The following is a 17,145-nucleotide window of genomic DNA, read 5'->3' as shown; positions in this document are numbered from 1 at the left end:
TTAGAAGTCTTGCTTCATGAGAAAGGATAATATAAAAATCTAAAAATTAAGTATTGATTTTACAAGGTAAACATGACAGCCTGGATTATAAGAAATATCAGGCATTTTGCTTCCTCACGAGAAAGAACAACTGGGTACATGCTGCAGACTGGCATATAAATTGCTCAAAGTGAAGCAGTTGGGAAATGCTGTCAGATCATTTAGGTTGAGGAGCTGCCCCAGGGGCAGAACATGTCACAATGTCACATCCCTCTTCTTTACTCTCACAACTTTCACCAGAATAAACGGACCCTTGGAAAACAAATTCAATCACAAATACTAACTTTTTGTTAAAACTACAGTAGCAAGCTATCAAACCAACTTCATACATGGAACATGTCAGAACTTTTCCATGTTTCCCCAACACAGTGGAATAAACTATTTTCAGCTAATAAGTTCATCTTAGGAAAATACTCATGTGCATTTCTATGCAATATAATTGTGGAACATTGTAACCACTTCTTAGTTTTCATTAGAGGATATTGAAAAACCCAAGTTTAAGGATAATTCCCCCTTTCCCTCTAATGCAGCTTTTTAGGTTTTTGACACTATAAATAAAGTGTAGAGAGTGACATAAAGAAGAGCTATGAATATATATAAATATACCACTATGGCTCCCGTCATAAGAGCTTTTGAAAAATGGTTGAACAAGTATTCATCTTCCCCAAATTGCAATCTCAAGATACTGACTGTTACACAATATGAAACAAAGGCAAGGTGAAGGGTGAGGAACGGCAGAAAGGACGGCCACAAGGAAGACAAGTGCCCCGCAGGATAGAACCTGCTCTGTCTTGCGGGCGCCGCTTTTCTCAGCACCTTTCTGGTGTTCTGGGCTTTTCCGCTAATACCATCCACATCATCTCTCAGAGAAATGAATCTCCCTTTAAGGATAGCCAAGCAGGCATCCGAGGTAACGTGCAGAACCGTAAATGAAAAATGTCCACGTCTAGCAGGCAGACAAGCAAAGGAAAACCAGCTGTCAGTTTCAGAGGCTCCTAGCTGTAACGGGGTTTCGGGTTTCTCTCCGCCTCTGTCTCTCTGTCTGTCTCTCTCACGGTGTCGCCCTCAATAATATCAGCTTTCTAATCACCTCAAATCACAAACACATTCTCTGTCTGTCCTTGTGAAATAAATGCTGAAGAAACAGGAAAAACAGAGTGCAATACTCACAACAACGAAGAATTCCTACACATGCTGTTCCATTTTCTTGCTTTGAAAAGATGTAAGGTTAATTTTAAAAGGCTTGCAGAATTGGAAAAATAAAGGGGAGGGGGATTCCACCCACACAATCCTCCAGCCCACCGCAAAGGAGCCCAAAGGCTTGCTGACGTCACAGATTCATGAATGGATGTAAATTGGGCTGGTTTAGGATTCCGCACAGACTTCGCTGTGGTGTGTGCCATGAAAAAAAAAGAGGGGCGGGTCCAGAGTAGGCCCGGCCAATAGGCTTCAGGCAGACACGGCCTTCCTTCTTTTAGAAGGAATCTGGTCACAGAATAAACAGAGCCCGCCAATCAGGCATCTGCCACTGCCTTAAGACAGACTGGCAGCTTGAGAGTGAGTGAGTGTGTGTGTGTGTGTGTGTGTGTGTGAAGCTGTGATAGTCATAAAAATATTATTGTTGCTATTGAATGAAGGAAACAAAATAGAATTTCTGTGGAATCAAGGATAACAAAAATGCATATAGAAGAAATCCCATCTTTTATTCATTAGAACTCTTTTCTTCAACACTTTTCTTACTGTTCAGCAATATGCCAGATGCGATCAAAACAAATCAAAGTCAGGAAAACCATTTCTAAAACTAGCAGACTAGTGGACATGTATGCCCTGCCCACTACGACTTGTAAAAGCGAAATTGTCAGGACTTGTAAAAGCAAAATTGTCGGGAAGAATGCATGGGAACAATAATCTAGTAACTAAGAAAACAGACATATGGAAAATAATATTACATGAATGTAGCTGTTTCGTACAGCAGTAACATCTTGCTGACCTTCGTGATGTATCAAAAGTGGATATGGAAGAAAAATTTACTGCTACTTTTAAGTAGGGTACAGTGTTTCCTCATTGGTTTATTCAACTTCTGGCAGTCGATTAAGACACAGTTCCAAAAGGGTGCTTAATGAAACTTTGAGCAAATTTTGGTTTCAGTAAGATGTTTTATTATTAACAGCAAAAACAGCTGTATTAAATTCATTCGAAAGGCATCTCTTCTTTATTTTTACACTTTTTAGTTATACAAAATTGGAGATGAATATATTTATTGTCCCTACTCCCCATCACTACACTTCACAATGACTAATACTTGACAATACTGATCATGATTTTTCTGAACTTGGGAAGTGGCCTCAAATCCTTGAAACTAGAATGATCGTGGTTAATATAAAGCCTCGGTTATGAGGTGTCCAGTGACCAAGAACATTCTGAGCAGAGATCTGCTCTATATCTCAATCAGATTATTTATACAACTGTGAGAGAAGGAAAGTGGTGGCCTGTTTCTAAGTGGTTCTGGAGGGTCTAAACCTGACCACTAGTAAGTACTGCACACTTCTTAGCTCATTTGGAAAAGGAAAACTTTTCAGGATTATTTTACACACAGCAAAGATATTCAGTGTACTGTATATATTGAAGCAATAGAACATTGTTGGCAAACAACATAGTTAACAAACTTCTCTAAAGGAGCTTATTGTGGAATATCACTACAAAAAAGACCAAAGGAGTTTATACAGGTAACATGGGAGTGCTCAAGGTAAATACAGTATTGGTACATGCCCAGTAGGCCTGAGTGTACCACATTATTTAAGAACAAACAGGTGGGGCACGGTGGCTCATGCCTGTAATCCCAACACTTTGGGAGGCCAAGATGGGTGGATCACGAGGTCAGGAGATCGAGACCATCCTGGCTAACATGGTGAAAGCCCATCTCTACTAAAAATACAAAAACAAAATTAGCCGGGCATGGTGGCAGGCACCTGTAGTCCCAGCTACTCGGGAGGCTGAGGCAGGAGAATGGCGTGAACCCGGGAGGCGGAGCTTGCAGTGAGCCGAGATCGCGCCACTGCACTCCAGCCTGGGCGACAGAGCAAGACTCTGTCTCAAAGGAAAAAAAAAAAAAAAAGAACGAACAAATGGAAAGATGAAGAATATACATCTCTATTTATTTTAACAACAACCAAAGCCAATCAGGATACATTAAAAGAATCAGATTTATGAGAAACATTTTTTTCTTCCAAAACAATACAGACTAACTAATGGAAAGAGGCAAACTTTTTGTGGACTATGTCAACAAGATAGCCAAGAAACATCAAGTTGTGTGTATATATATATATATATATATAAAATCTGAGGTCAGGAGTTTGAGACAAGCCTGGCCAACATGATGAAACCCCATCTCTACTAAAAATACAAAAATTAGCTGGGCATGGTGGCACACATCTGTAATCCCAGCTACTTGGGAAGCTGAGGCATGAGAATCGCTTGAACCCAGGAGGCAGAGGTTGCAGTGAGCCGAGATCACACCACTGCACTCCAGCCTGGTGACAGAGTGAGACTCCCTCTCAAAAAAAAAAAAAAAAAAAAAAAAGGCTAAAGCTGTTGTAGAAGTTTTTCTGCAAGGTTTGACAGCAACAAAATTACTAATAAGTCCACTAGGGATGGGAGTAGTCTCTGAAACAAAACAGGGTCTATAAATGCTTCTAATAACAGTCACCTAAGATTCTTGGCTCAATATATAACCCGGAAAAATAAAAACTTGCTGGCTTTATGGACTTGCCACTTTAGTAAGATAAACTTGATAAACTTGGCCTGGGTTAGCATGCTTCCTGTACCACAGGAACATCAACTAGGTCAACAAAGACTCCTCCATGTCAACTATCATGGGAAATCATTGGAAAGATAAGCTGTCTCACCAAATTATGGAAGATACAGAAGTCAGTCTTGGAGGAAGTCATTATCATTTTAGAAGCAGAAGGTACGAAGGGAGATAGAGGCATGAAAAATGTACACTCTAGAGAAGTACAGCCCAAGAGAACTTGCTGTGATTATGGAGTGTTCCATAATTTGCACTAACACAGTAGCTACATGTGGCTACTGAGCATTTGAAAGATGGCTAGTGTTCTTGAGGAAGTGAAGTTTTAATGTAAAGTGATTTAAATTTATTTAACTCCAAAAATAGTCACATGTAGCTGGTGGCTATGGTATGCAACAATGCAACTCTACAGATATCAAGCCAAGTCCCACCATTATAAGTAATTTTTAATTTCAGCACATGGGCACACTAAGTGTGGAGGACTGCAAAGCCACTATCAAGGTGAGTAAGCTCTTTTAAGAACCAAACGAATCTCCTCAAACTTCAGTAATAACTGGAAAATGACTCTAGTCTCATTATGCAAGAAGATATTTAAAATTCATTATTAGATAAAAATCTGTACATAGAAATTAAGGTACAATAATTCTGCTTAAAAATATAAGCTATTCTTGTTTTGGAGGTTTTTTTTTTTTGAGGAAAAAAATATGTTTTTAAAAAAGGAAGACAACTCATTTAAGCCAGAATCAAAGCCCAAAGTATCATGACCCATGGGCAATTTTTGTCAGAAATACCAGGAAAAAGAAAGAGTTTAGTGATCTCAAATGCTAATACATGGAGACTCAAATTTCCTTCACAGACAACAGTGTGTAGTGGTTAAAAGCTGGTAAAGAGATCTGGGCTCCAATCCTGTTTCTGCCACTTATTAGTTATGAATATTCAGGTAAACCGAGTTTTGGTTTTCTCATTATTAGAATGGGGATAATAATAGCCTATATTATTGTGTGAAGGTTAAAGTAATATTATAACACATGTAAAGATTTGCACACAGTACCTACATACAGAAGATACTCAGTAAATGATACTGGTAGCTGGTTTTATTTTGTTATTGAGACCCTGCTACTCTCTCAACAAGGGAAATTTCAACAACTGTGCAGATCCAGGAATCAGAACCACAGGAAATAATACAACATCTTTATTTTGTTTATAATAAATCTTGAACAGATCTGATCTGGTTCGGCTCTGTGTCCCCACCCAAATGTCATCTTGAATTGTAATCCCATAATCCCCACATGTTGTGGGAGGGACCCGGTGGGAGGTAATTGAATCATGGGGGCAGTTCCCCCATACTGTTCTCATGGTAGTGAATAGGTTTCACAAGATCTGATGGTTTTATCAGGGGTTTCCACTTTTGCATCTTCCTCACTCTTTCTTTGCCTGCTGCCATCCATGTAAGATGTAACTTGCTCTTCCTTGCCTTCCACCACAATTGTGAGGTTTCCCCAGCCATGTGGAAATGTAAGTCCAATTAAACCTCTTTTTTTTGTAAATTGCCCAGTCTCAGGTATGTCTTTATCATCAGCGTGAAGACAGACTAATACAAAATCTTTTCAGGAAATTCTAAAAATATCTATTAGTGACCCAACTTCCAAAGGGATGTTCATCCAAGTCATTTTCCTTCAGGTGGTTGGGGAATATCTTTGGGGTTCTGAAACAGATCAGGGGAACCTTCAGGTAGTTATGCTAGCTGATCAAGAGCTCTATTCATTGTTTTTAAAAAGCAGCTACATTTTTCTACATAAAGATGTAGTTTGTATAAAATGACGTGAATTAATTTGGAGAACAAACTGTCTCCTAGTTGGGAATACTGGTCAGAATTCTCCACTTTCATATCAGAATGTTAACCCTATTTCCACTCCAAAGTATATGGAGCCTTGGTCAATAACTGAATTTCAATATTCAAAGACCTCAGCAGATTATTATTATACTGCCATTTTTTCCTCTGTCCAGCTCCCATTAAATGCCTATCTGAGAAAGTGATTTTTAAGAAACATCTAAGGAAAAACATCCTTATAAGTTCAGTCAAATCTATCCTTATGTCAAGGGAGATCATCAGAAAGCTACATGCTATCTAAATATCATTAGCCTAATACCCCTTAGCAGAATAACTATCATTGAGTGTTATGGTCTTGCTTTTATTGAAAATTATTATAAGGAAGATTCATATTGTTTCTGTGTTGTCCATTATCTTGAATGATATCTCCCATGTAAGGAATTCACATGAGGAATTTGTGTTACAACTTAATATGAAGGAAAAATTTTCTGTTCTTGAAGAATTACTAGGTGTCTGTCTACCTTTTAGATGATAACAATGTAATCTACTGAATTTTCATTTTTTCGACCCTGCTGCTGGGAAGCTCACAGCCAACTTTAAAATTCATATGCTTTAAAATAAGGTAAGCACAAAAGTATATATTTATATGCATACTTGCTTTCTCTTCCTTGTTTTGGGTTGGATTACCCTATGGTTAACCTTATTATATATATTCTTTTTTATGATAAGCACTTCAAACTCTTTTTGAAAAGGTACGCTATAAATAAAAATTTGCACTGAATACATATCTGTAAACTTTTAAGAAGATTAAAGCCTCATGTTAAATTCTACAGTCGTCTTTATATTAAAGGTACACGATATGGCAAACTTTAAAGAATATTGTGAGTTAATTAGACTTAACCATTCAATATTTTTAATTAAAGGATAATAAAATATCTAGCCAGCTGGAGAAAGGCAATTGCTTGAAATTTTATGTGCTATTCAGAAGTCTTAACAGCTTAATGAAGCTTTAATGTGTTATTCCTGTCAAAAGGATGATTACCATGGAGGGATATAAGATTCTTCTCTGATTGATAAAGCAAATGTATTGAAGCAAATCAAAAGCAGATGGATTTCTCAATTAATAAAATATTTACCATCCCCAAAATACGCCATACCATAACATACAAATTCTGGCAAAATACCATAAATCAAACCTTTGTAGGATTAAAAATAATATACTGAGTCTGCAAAGGTACTTTATACATTGAAAGAGCAAAAGAAGACTTTATAGATTACTTTACTCATCCACATAGAATTCACACTACTTTCTTTCTTCTTTTTCTTTTTCTTTTTTTTTTTTTTTTTAGACGGAGTTTCACTCTTGTTACCCAGGCTGGAGTGCAATGGTGCGATCTTGGCTCACCATAACCTCTGCCTCCCGGGTTCAAGCAATTCTCCTGCCTCAGCCTCCTGAGTAGCTGAGATTACGGGCGCCCACCACCACATGCAGCTGATTGTTTTTGTATTTTTAGTAGAGATGGGGTGTCACCATTTTGGCCAGGCTGGTCTTGAACTCCTGACCTCAGGTGATCTGCCTGCCTCGGCCTCCCAAAGTGCTGGGATTACAGGTGTTAGCCACTGCACCCAGCCTAGAATTCATAATACTTTCTTAGAGCTCATGTAAAAAGAGAGAGAGAGAGAGAGAGAGAAAACCTCTTAACTGTCTAACTTCTATTCTTTTGATCCTGTTTTAATTTCTCCCCTTCTTTAGCTAGACAAGTTGGCATTTCCACTTTAGCCACACATTGCAGGCAATATACTTAAACACCAAAACATCAGAGTAGTGGATATCTGCCTTTTAAAGTCAGGTGACAGAGCGAGACTCCGTCTCAATACATACATACATACATACATACATACATACATACATACATACATACATACATAAAGTCTGCCTCTGTATCTTCCCCATTTGAAGGAACTATCTCTCCCCCACTTTTAGTCCATATGGTTCAGATGGGGATGACCCCATCTGAAGTGAGTGCTCCAAGAGTGAGCATGTGGCACAAGGCTGGCCAACTCAACTCCCTGGTCATAATAATTAGTGAAAGGATAGACACATCCTCCAAGCCAGCCAATAAGCATCATCTGAGTCATCCCCAGGATGTTCGACAACTATTGGCGGGGTGGGGGCTGAACATTTGTTTCATCAGGATACTAGCTGTAAGGACAAGTAGGCAGAGGGCTGTCATCTCCATCCATATATCGGGCAGAGGAAAGCAGACCAGAGATAAAGGAAAGAAGACAGATGGCTGAAAAAGGCCACTGGACATCTAATTTCAGTCTTGTCTGAAGCCAGTTACTCTGCTGGACCTCCCAATTACATAAGCCAATCAATCCCTTCCTCCCCACTCCCTTTAAAAAACACACAAACAAACAAACCAGTTTGATATAAGTTTCTGGCACTTGCAGCCAAAAGAGTCCTTATTAACACAACGTCATTAATTGAATCTCTTTCATTCTATTCAAGAAAACCAAATTAAAATCAGATTCCCTGTACTATAGAATTCCTTTTCTGACATTAATAATTTCACTATGTTGGTAGATTAACTTTCAAATTCTGTCTTCTAACTCTTACATGGTGTTTACACTTTATTATTATTATCTTTGTCACCATCAAAAGTTTGACATTTTAAAGACCCAATATTTCCTCTCAACAGCAAGCTGCATCTTTGATATTTTGAAGTCAGTGACCTTCACAGAAATCTTTTTACCGTTTATCTCAATTCATTCAGGCTTTAAGATACATTAATTCTGAAGCCCTGGGCAAGGTTACTTAAATGTTCACTTAAATGACTCACTGCAAAATGGAAGTAATTATAGGTATAGCATAGCACCTCAACATGGTAAACAACGTTAGTTATGTTACTCAATAACCTCATAATCAAAACTATAACTAAACATATATTTTATATTTCTGAATTTCATGCATTTTCTCATAGGTTATTCTTATTCTGTGGTTGACAGATTATAACTTTGAATCTAATTTTTTTTCTATTTCTCTCTATTCAAAGGTTATAAAAGCATATTTTTCCTGTGACCTATCCTTTTTCTGACCTTCATTTTAAAGTCAATTCTGAGTTCTCTTTGCTTTTTGTTTGTTTGGCTGGTTTTTTTGAGATGGAGTCTCACTCACTCTGTTGCCCAGGCTGGAGTGCAGCAGCATGATCTCAGCTCACTGAAATCTCTGCCTCCCAGGTTCAAGTGATTCTCCTACCTCAGTCTTCTGAGTAGCTGGGATTTCAGGTGTACGCCACTATGCCCAGCTAATTTTTTTATTTTATTTTTTGTGTGTGTGAGACGGAGTTTCACTCTGACACCCAGGCTGGAGTGCAGTGGCACGATCTTGGCTCACTGCAACCTCTGCCTCTCGGGTTCAAGTGATTCTCCTGCCTCAGCCTCTGGAGTAGCTGGGATTACAGGCGCACACTACCATGCCAGGCTAATTTTTGTATTTTTAGTAGAGACGGGTTTTCACCATGTTGGCCAGTCTCGAACTCCTGACCTCAAGTGATCTGCCCACCTCGGCCTCCCAAAGTGCTGGGATTACAGGCATGAACCACCGCGCCCGGCCTTAACGTATCTTCATTATATTGCACTCTTTTGGAGTTTCAGATATCTAAATTCCAGAAATAATAATTGGGAGCAAATCTGGTCCTAGACATTCTTTGTAAACGATCTTGTACTGCACTTTACAGTTTACAAATTTCTTTAAAATAGGGTAGTTGATGGTTCCATTTTAAATGTGAGAAAATTAGGGCCCCGGGGAGATTGGCTCATCTAATATAGCTTTTATCTAAACTCTGTTATCTATTGAAAACTGAATATACTTTTAAATTCTATCCATTACCTGTTAACCCTCCCCCTTTAAAGACCTGTTGTTCATTATCCAATGAGTAAAATTAAGGATAAATTTTTAAGAAGTAGCAATGCAAAGATTAAAAAGCCAATTTCTAAGTATCAAGGAGCTTTGGTGAGATGAGTAACAATACAAAATGGTGTAGATGTTAAATTAGTGGGGTAGACAGGAATATTTTACTTGAGTTTGGGATACAATACTAGAAGAAAGGTAACTGAAGTTTGGGGGCAAGAATAGTCTTCCTTGCATGGGACCATCCTACACACAGCAACACATTTAGTACCATGCCCCCCCTCATGCTTATAACAGTCCCAGTGTTGTTCTTGAGGCTCTTGATGAGCCTCTACTTGAGGCATCTTTATTCTTGTCACATTTGTCTCCAGGGGACTTAGATGTTTCCCTAAGGGACAGGACATATCTATGTGCTAAGGGTCTGCTCCTACCTCTCTATGTCAACAGAGGGCAGTGGAGAGCATCACCCGGTAGCCTAACCTATAGGCTTCAAACGGGGGCAATGGGTACACTCCCCACGCATTTGCTTCCCCAGGCACTTGGATTGCCATTGCCCCGGTTTGAAGCCTACAGGTTAGGCTACCGGGTGATACTCTCTGCTGCTCTCTGTTGACACAAAGAGGTAGGAGCAGACCCTTCGCAGATAGATATGTCCTGTCCCTTAGGGAAACATCTAAGTACCCTGGAGACAAATATGACAATAACAAAGATGCCCCAAGTCGAGGCTCATCAAGAGCTCTGGGAATGTGAAGTGAGGCTGAGTCAAGGCCAAGAGCCACTCTTCCTAGACCAGACGATAGCCGATACTTATGATTTACTTATCTTTGGTAAGTTGGCATGCTTGTGAAGGGAATAAAGGCTTGTCCTTACACAAACACAGCCTGGTCTAATGCTGCAGTTTGCTCTACTAGTCCCAGTCTGCACTGCCACCCTCTTACCCAGAGCTTGAATTAAGCCTTTCTTCTCTTTGATGGAATGACCATTTGGGGTGGGCGGGGGTGGGGAGTGGTTATGGTCAGTTTCCACAAGGAGGTAGACCTTGAAGGGGAAGGATTTGGGGAAACTGGATATGAGAGAGCAGAGACAATTCCCCCAAAGTCCATATCAAATGTAAAACTGGTAAGGCACACATTAGTACTTTTCATTCTAATATAAGATTACAGAGTGTGAGTACAGCAAGTGAAGAACTAGAAGTCAAAGATGATAAGATATTAACACTGAATCAGTAAACTGTGAAGTCAGTTTTAAAATGAGCCTTATATGCATCCATAAACAGGTCCATACTATGTAAAGTCATACTGTTAAGTCAAGTTTAGCCTAAAGCTGCCTCCTTACGTATTTAAGTTTGGCCTAAGATTTTTCTGTATATTGTAAACTGTAACAAGTGGAGGTGTAAACCAACCGTAGCCCACACCTATGCCAATCACCGGGTTTTGGCCAATCAAATGTAGCCAACTGTTCGAACCATGTTCAAATAAGGCAAATGCTGAGCTGGAACCAACCCAGCTGTTTCTGCCCCTCGCTTCCGTTTTCTGTACTGTCACTTTCCTTTTGCTGTCCATAAATCCTCTTCCATCCCGTGGCTGCACTGGAGTCTCTCTGAATTTGCTGTGATTCTGGGGGCTGCTGAGTTCACGAATTGTTCATTGCTCAATTAAACCCCTTTAAATTTAATTTGGCTGAAGTTTTTCTTTTAACAATACCCAGCACTATAGTCATCTCTTTACTATTAACACTGATGAAGGGGACAGACGGGGCAGGACTCAAAAATCTTTCAGGGAAAAACTCTGTTTTAAAGTGTACTCATGAATGTAATTATACGTTATGTCCAGGAAATACACTTACAATTAAATAATGAAGCCACATTGGAAAGCTCTTGGTTTTCCATTACGTGTAATTGTACTGCCCCATGATAGTATAGTAATATCTTTACCTCAAGTAGTAAAAGATAGTAATTGCTACTAGCAGCAACCTGCCCTGAGTCAATCAATTTATATTGTATTTTTAAAATTTTACTTCATAGGTTCCAATTCATTCTGTTCAACTAGGTTGAGAATTAAAGCTGTATGGGTAGCATTCATTAAACAGGTAATAAGTAGATACAGGAGAATATAGGAATGAGGAAGGGGGCTGGCCATAGTGCTTTTTTAGATACTCTGAACATCAATATATAAATCAAGTATACATTTTTTTAATGCATGCCATCTATGTTCAAGATAACATATGCTGGTGTATTTACACAGAGGGATAAATCACAGAGCCTGATCTCAGCCTATTTCACTAGACAAGAAACACAATAAATAGGAAAATAAAAATTGTTTTAGTGGCTTAAAATTATAACAGAAGGTATACTGGTAGAGATTGTCCTCCAATATCCAATCTTTCCTCTTTCCTTTTGGTAAGAGAATCCTTAATCCCCACTCCCACTTTTTTTCTTTTTTTTTCTTTTTAGACAGAGTTTTTCTCTTGTTGCCCAGGCTGGAGTGCAATGGCATGATCTTGGCTCACCACAACCTCTGCCTCCTGGGTTCAAGTGATTCTCCTGACTCAGCCTCCTGAGTAGCTGGTATTACAGGCATGCACCACCACACCCGGCTAATTTTGTATTTTTAGTAGAGACGGGGTTTCTCCATGTTGGTCAGGCTGGTCTCAAACTCCCAACCTCAGGTGATCTGCCCGCGTTGGCCTCCCAAGGTGCTGGGATTAGAGGAGTGAGCCACCGCGCCCGGCCCCAACTCCTACTTTTAAAGTTTTAGGTGGGTACATGGCCACTCTGCTAAATATTTCTCTACTTTCCTGGCTGTACACGTGACCACATGACTAAGTTCTAGTCAATGAGATGTGAGTGATGTTTGCAACTTCCGGGTCTTGTTAGAGATGAAGCTGCAGTCCTGGACTCTTTTTCCCCATTGCCACACTGAGTCAACTTGTACCATGCAGATGATGACAACACCCTAGGCAATGGCAGAACAACAAATAGAAGTAACCCTGGGCTTTGAATATTCTAATGAATCAAAGCTGTCTATCTGTCCTGAATTACCTGCCTGCTTTAGGGTTGCTAATGATGAGTGTTCTTCCTTTTATGAGACACCAAATTTTTTGAGACTCTGTTACTGCTACTTACTCTACCCCACTAATATATCCTGCTACTTGGTGTAACATGGCTATTTATTAAATGAGATAAGTAAATGATTGCTCTAGACATTCTGAGAATTAGTTACTCAGAGAACCAAGATACTGGGAGAAACCTTAAAACTCAATCTACTCTGTCTTCCTTTTTTTAACATATGAATAAATGCAAGTTCAGAGATTTGTCCATAGTCTTGAAATTCATGGCAGAGCCAGGAATTGATTACCAGTCTCCTGGGATCTTCTTTGCATGACATCATCCCATCTGTGGATAACAGTGACCACTAACACTGCCTCTTTCTTTGGCAGAGTCAGTTAACATCCACTCGGTAATCCTGGGACATAGAAAACGGTCCTCAATTCTAAAGGAAAGCCAACAAGAATTTTCAAAATCACATTTTTAAAAACTTTTATTTTAGTTTCAGGCACATATGTGCAGGTTTGTTATATAGATAAATTGTGTGTCATGGGGGTTCAGTGTACAGGTTATTTCATCACCCAGGCAATAAGCATAGTGCCCAATACGTAGTTTTTCAGTCTGCATCCTCCTCCCATCGTCCACCTTCAAATAGGCCCTGGTGTCTATTGTCCATGTGTACTCAATGTTTAGCTCCCACTTATAAGTGAGAACATGTGGTGTTTTGTGTTCTGTTCCTGTATTAGTTCACGTGGGATAATGGCCTCCAGCTCCATCCATGTTGCCGCACAGAACATTATCTCATGCTTTTTTATGGCTGTGTAGTATTCCATGGTGTATATGTACCACATTTTCTTTATCCAGTCTACTGTTGATAGGTTGATTCCATGTTTGTGCTATGGTGAAGAGTGCTATGATGATTATATGCATGTATGTGTCTTTATGAAAGAACGATTTATTTTCCTTTGAGTGTATACTGAATAATGGGACTGCTATGTCGAATGGTAGTCTGTTTTAAGCTCTTTGAGAAATTGCCAAACTGCTTTCCACAATGGTTGAACTAATTTACATTCCTGCCAACAGTGTATACGTGTTCCCTTTTCTCTGTGACCTTGCCAGCATCTGCTATTTTCTGACTTTTTGTAATAGCCATTCTGATTGGTGTGAGATGGTATCTTATTGAAAAATCACATATTTTGTCTCAAAAGTATCTGAAATGTAACATAAGAGAAAATACTAGCATACCATATAGTACGATTAAAACAAGGATGAACAAACAAGAAACACGGACCCAAGCAATTACAGTCAGAGATCCAACAAGATATAAGTGACAATGGTCCTAAAAGTGTCACAGGAAGCCGGGCGCAGTGGCTCATGCCTGTAATCCCAGCATTTTGGGATGCCAAGGCAGGTGGATCATCTGAGGTCACGAGTTTGAGCCCAGCCTGACCAACATGGTGAAACCCAGTCTCTACTAAAAATACAAAAAATTAGCCAGGCATGGTGATGCATGCCTGTAATCCCAGCTACTCAGGAGGCTGAGGCAGGAGAACTGCTTGAACCCGGGAGGTGGAGGTTGCAGTGAGCCAAGATCACGCCATTGCACTCCAGCCTGGGCAACAAGAGCAAAGCTCCGTCTCAAAAAAAAAAACGAAAAGAAAGTGTCATAGAAGCAGTTCTGATAACAGAAGTGCTTTGGAAATATAGAAAACACGATTCAAGAATCCTTGGATCAATTCATAAGTGCTCTGTTGAACCTAATAAAACATGCTAGGGTCTGGAAATATATTTTAAATTCTTATAAAAATGTCTATTTTTTCTGTGGCCTGGAAAATCTTGATGCTTTAATCTTTTAAAAACCACCTCAGAAGGCTTTGGCCCCAGGGGTCTCCCCTGTGCTGACTAACCAACAATAGACATTCTTTACCAGAAACCTCTCTTCGAAGCTGTGTCCTTGCTGAGGAGAAAGAATTCCTGCCTACTGTAGTGTATGCACACAGCATGCTAACAGCATATGAAAAGAAGGGGCGTCTTAGGGAGACATGAAAGGAAAGAGTCACTATAAAGCAGTTAACTTCATTTATTCATTCAGGAAACACTTCAGAGCACTCGGTATGTGCTAGCCCTGAGCTGAGATCTGATGATAAATACACAGTCCCCGCCCTGAAGAAGCTTACAGTCTAGAACTGGAAAGTTTCCGTTCTTAATACATCTCACATACAGAATTTGGGCTGGGATGGAATTAAGGGTGAAAAAAATTCTTCATTCCAAAATACAATTTTTGAAAACCACTCCAGACCATCTTCAGTTAGTTGAATCCCAATCTGTTCTTTCTCATTTTGAGACAGTCTTAAGATTGGGTAGATCAGATACACCACGGAATTCTACAGTGCCATAAAAAGAATGAAGTCATGTCCTTTGCTGCAACATGGATGCAGCTGGAGGCCATTATCCTGAGTGGATGAATGCAGAAACAGAGAACCAAATACTGCATGTTTTCACTTATAAGCGAGAGCTAAACAATGGAGACACATGGATGTAAAGATGGAAATAAAAGACACTGAGGAAGGGAGGGAGGAGAGCAAGGACTGAAAAACCATCTCCTGGGTATGAAGTTCAATATTAGCGTGATGGGTTCAATAGAAGCCCAAACCCCACCATGACACAATGTACCAATGTAACAAACCTGCATATGTGCCCCTTGAATCTGAAATAAAAAAAAAAAGAATAGGTAGAAATGGAAGCCTTTGATTACAGTACCATATGCTTATAGCCGCTGCTTGTTCCTAGTTCAGAATAATCTGATTTCTCTGCCTTTGAAATCACCATTAGCTTTCAACCGGCCAGAGTACCAAGTGCTCCTCTTTTCTTTTCAAAACCCATAACAACTAGGCCTATCTTTTATTTATTTATTTGTTTGTTTGTTTGTTTTGAGACAGAGTCTCGCTCTGTCACCAGGCTGGAGTGCAGTGGAGTGATCTCAGCTCACTGCAACCTCCGCCTCCTGGGTTCAAGCGATTGTCCTGCCTCAGCCTCCTGAGTAGCTGGGACTACAGGTGCACACCACCACGCCCAGCTAATTTTTGTATTTTTAGTAAAGACAGGGTTTCACCATGTTGGCCAGGATGGTCTTGATCTCTTGATCTCGTGATCCACCCACCTCGGCCTCCCAAAGTGCTGGGATTACAAGCGTGAGCCACCATGCCTGGCCAGGCCTATCTTATAGCCACCCCTCGTGGTCTATAGAACAGAATATCCACCTGTCAGTATAGTTTGGAAAGAAAAGCAGCATGTTCATAGGTCTCCTGTGGTAGTGTTGCTTGCTCCTGTCACAAGTGAATTACAGAAAATGCTTGTTTAACTTTAGGGGGAATGTTATGATCTAGAGAAAACTATTATAAATACTCAAGAGATGTATTGGGCCTAAATTTCAAAATGAGCAAAATGAAGCTCCACTGAAGATCATTCAAAATGGAAGCAGTGGCCTAAAAAGGCCACATTTTCTTAGCATGTATTTTTAGTTTATTAAATTACTCAAGGCTCCATAATAAATGTTCATCTTCAAAAGGCCATTCGTCTAGAAAAGAGGCTGGTGTCTTGAAGTGGCTTTCACTATAAGTAAATATAAAGAGAGGTAGAAGGAAAAAGTAGAATTCCAGAAAACCAGTAAAATATACTGTAATTAGTAAACAATGCAACATTTGAAAAATTAAATGCATTTTCCCCAGGAGATTATCTGTTGGAGCTCACTGCTTTGTTGGAGTATAAAATAGTGACATGTATATTCTTTTTCTTTTCTACATGCTACATTTATATTTCTTTTTCTTTTCTTTTCTTTTTTTTTTTTTTTTTTGAGACAGAGTTTTGCTTTTGTTGCCCAGGATGGAGTGCAATGACGTAATCTCGGCTCACTGCAACCGCCGCCTCACAGGTTCAAGCAATCCTTCTGCCTCAGCCTCCTAAGTAGCTGGGATTACAGGTGTGCACCACCACACACACCCGGCTAATTTTGTATTTTTAGTAGAGACAGGGTTTCACCATGTTGGCCAGGCTGCTCTCGAACTCCTGACCTCAGGTGATCCACCCGCCTCAACCTCCCAAAGTGCGGGGATTACAGGCGTGAGCCACCGCACCTGGCTACAATGATATTTCTGAAATCGCCTCCATCACAAGTTCTTCACATTTAGGGCAAATTCTTTTGTATTGTTCCCTCAAAATGCCTGGTGACATTTTCAATCGAATGAAAGAATGCTTTCTGCTGCTGCCATCTACTGAAAACTTAAAAAATATGTTTTAAAAATGTGAAAGAGAAAATGGGCTAGTATTAAAGAATAATTTATAAGTTGGACAAGTAGACGGAGATCAATGTCATGCTTTACTTTTAACTAAACTATTAATTATTCCAGGCCTCTAAATGATGATCAATAAGGCAATGTATACTCAAGAAATAGAGTAAATAGAGATGTATAAGGAAATAGAGTAAGCTACACAGAACAGTATTAAATGGCTTT

General features: G+C 39.6%; 1 protein-coding gene across 5 annotated transcripts in view; it reads right to left on the bottom strand.

Annotated features, from left to right (window-relative positions):
- The window catches only part of MAP3K13 (mitogen-activated protein kinase kinase kinase 13), a 200,647-nt gene that overhangs the window by 115,950 nt on the left and 67,552 nt on the right, over positions 1-17,145 (bottom strand). Inside the window, exon 1 of one of the 5 annotated variants that reach the window (XM_032171822.2) lies at positions 1,210-1,421. The exons of the other annotated variants lie outside the window; for them this stretch is intronic. The gene's annotated coding sequence lies outside the window, so the exon portion shown is untranslated. Of the gene's footprint in view, positions 1-1,209; positions 1,422-17,145 lie in introns of those variants that run through there. 5 annotated transcript variants of the gene reach the window in all.

The sequence above is a fragment of the Hylobates moloch genome, unplaced genomic scaffold (genome assembly GCF_009828535.3).
Source record: "Hylobates moloch isolate HMO894 unplaced genomic scaffold, HMol_V3 SCAFFOLD_13, whole genome shotgun sequence".
NCBI classification, from domain to species: domain Eukaryota; kingdom Metazoa; phylum Chordata; class Mammalia; order Primates; family Hylobatidae; genus Hylobates; species Hylobates moloch.
Note: the sequence above shows the minus strand (reverse complement) of the source record. Positions and strands in the feature narration are given on the sequence as shown.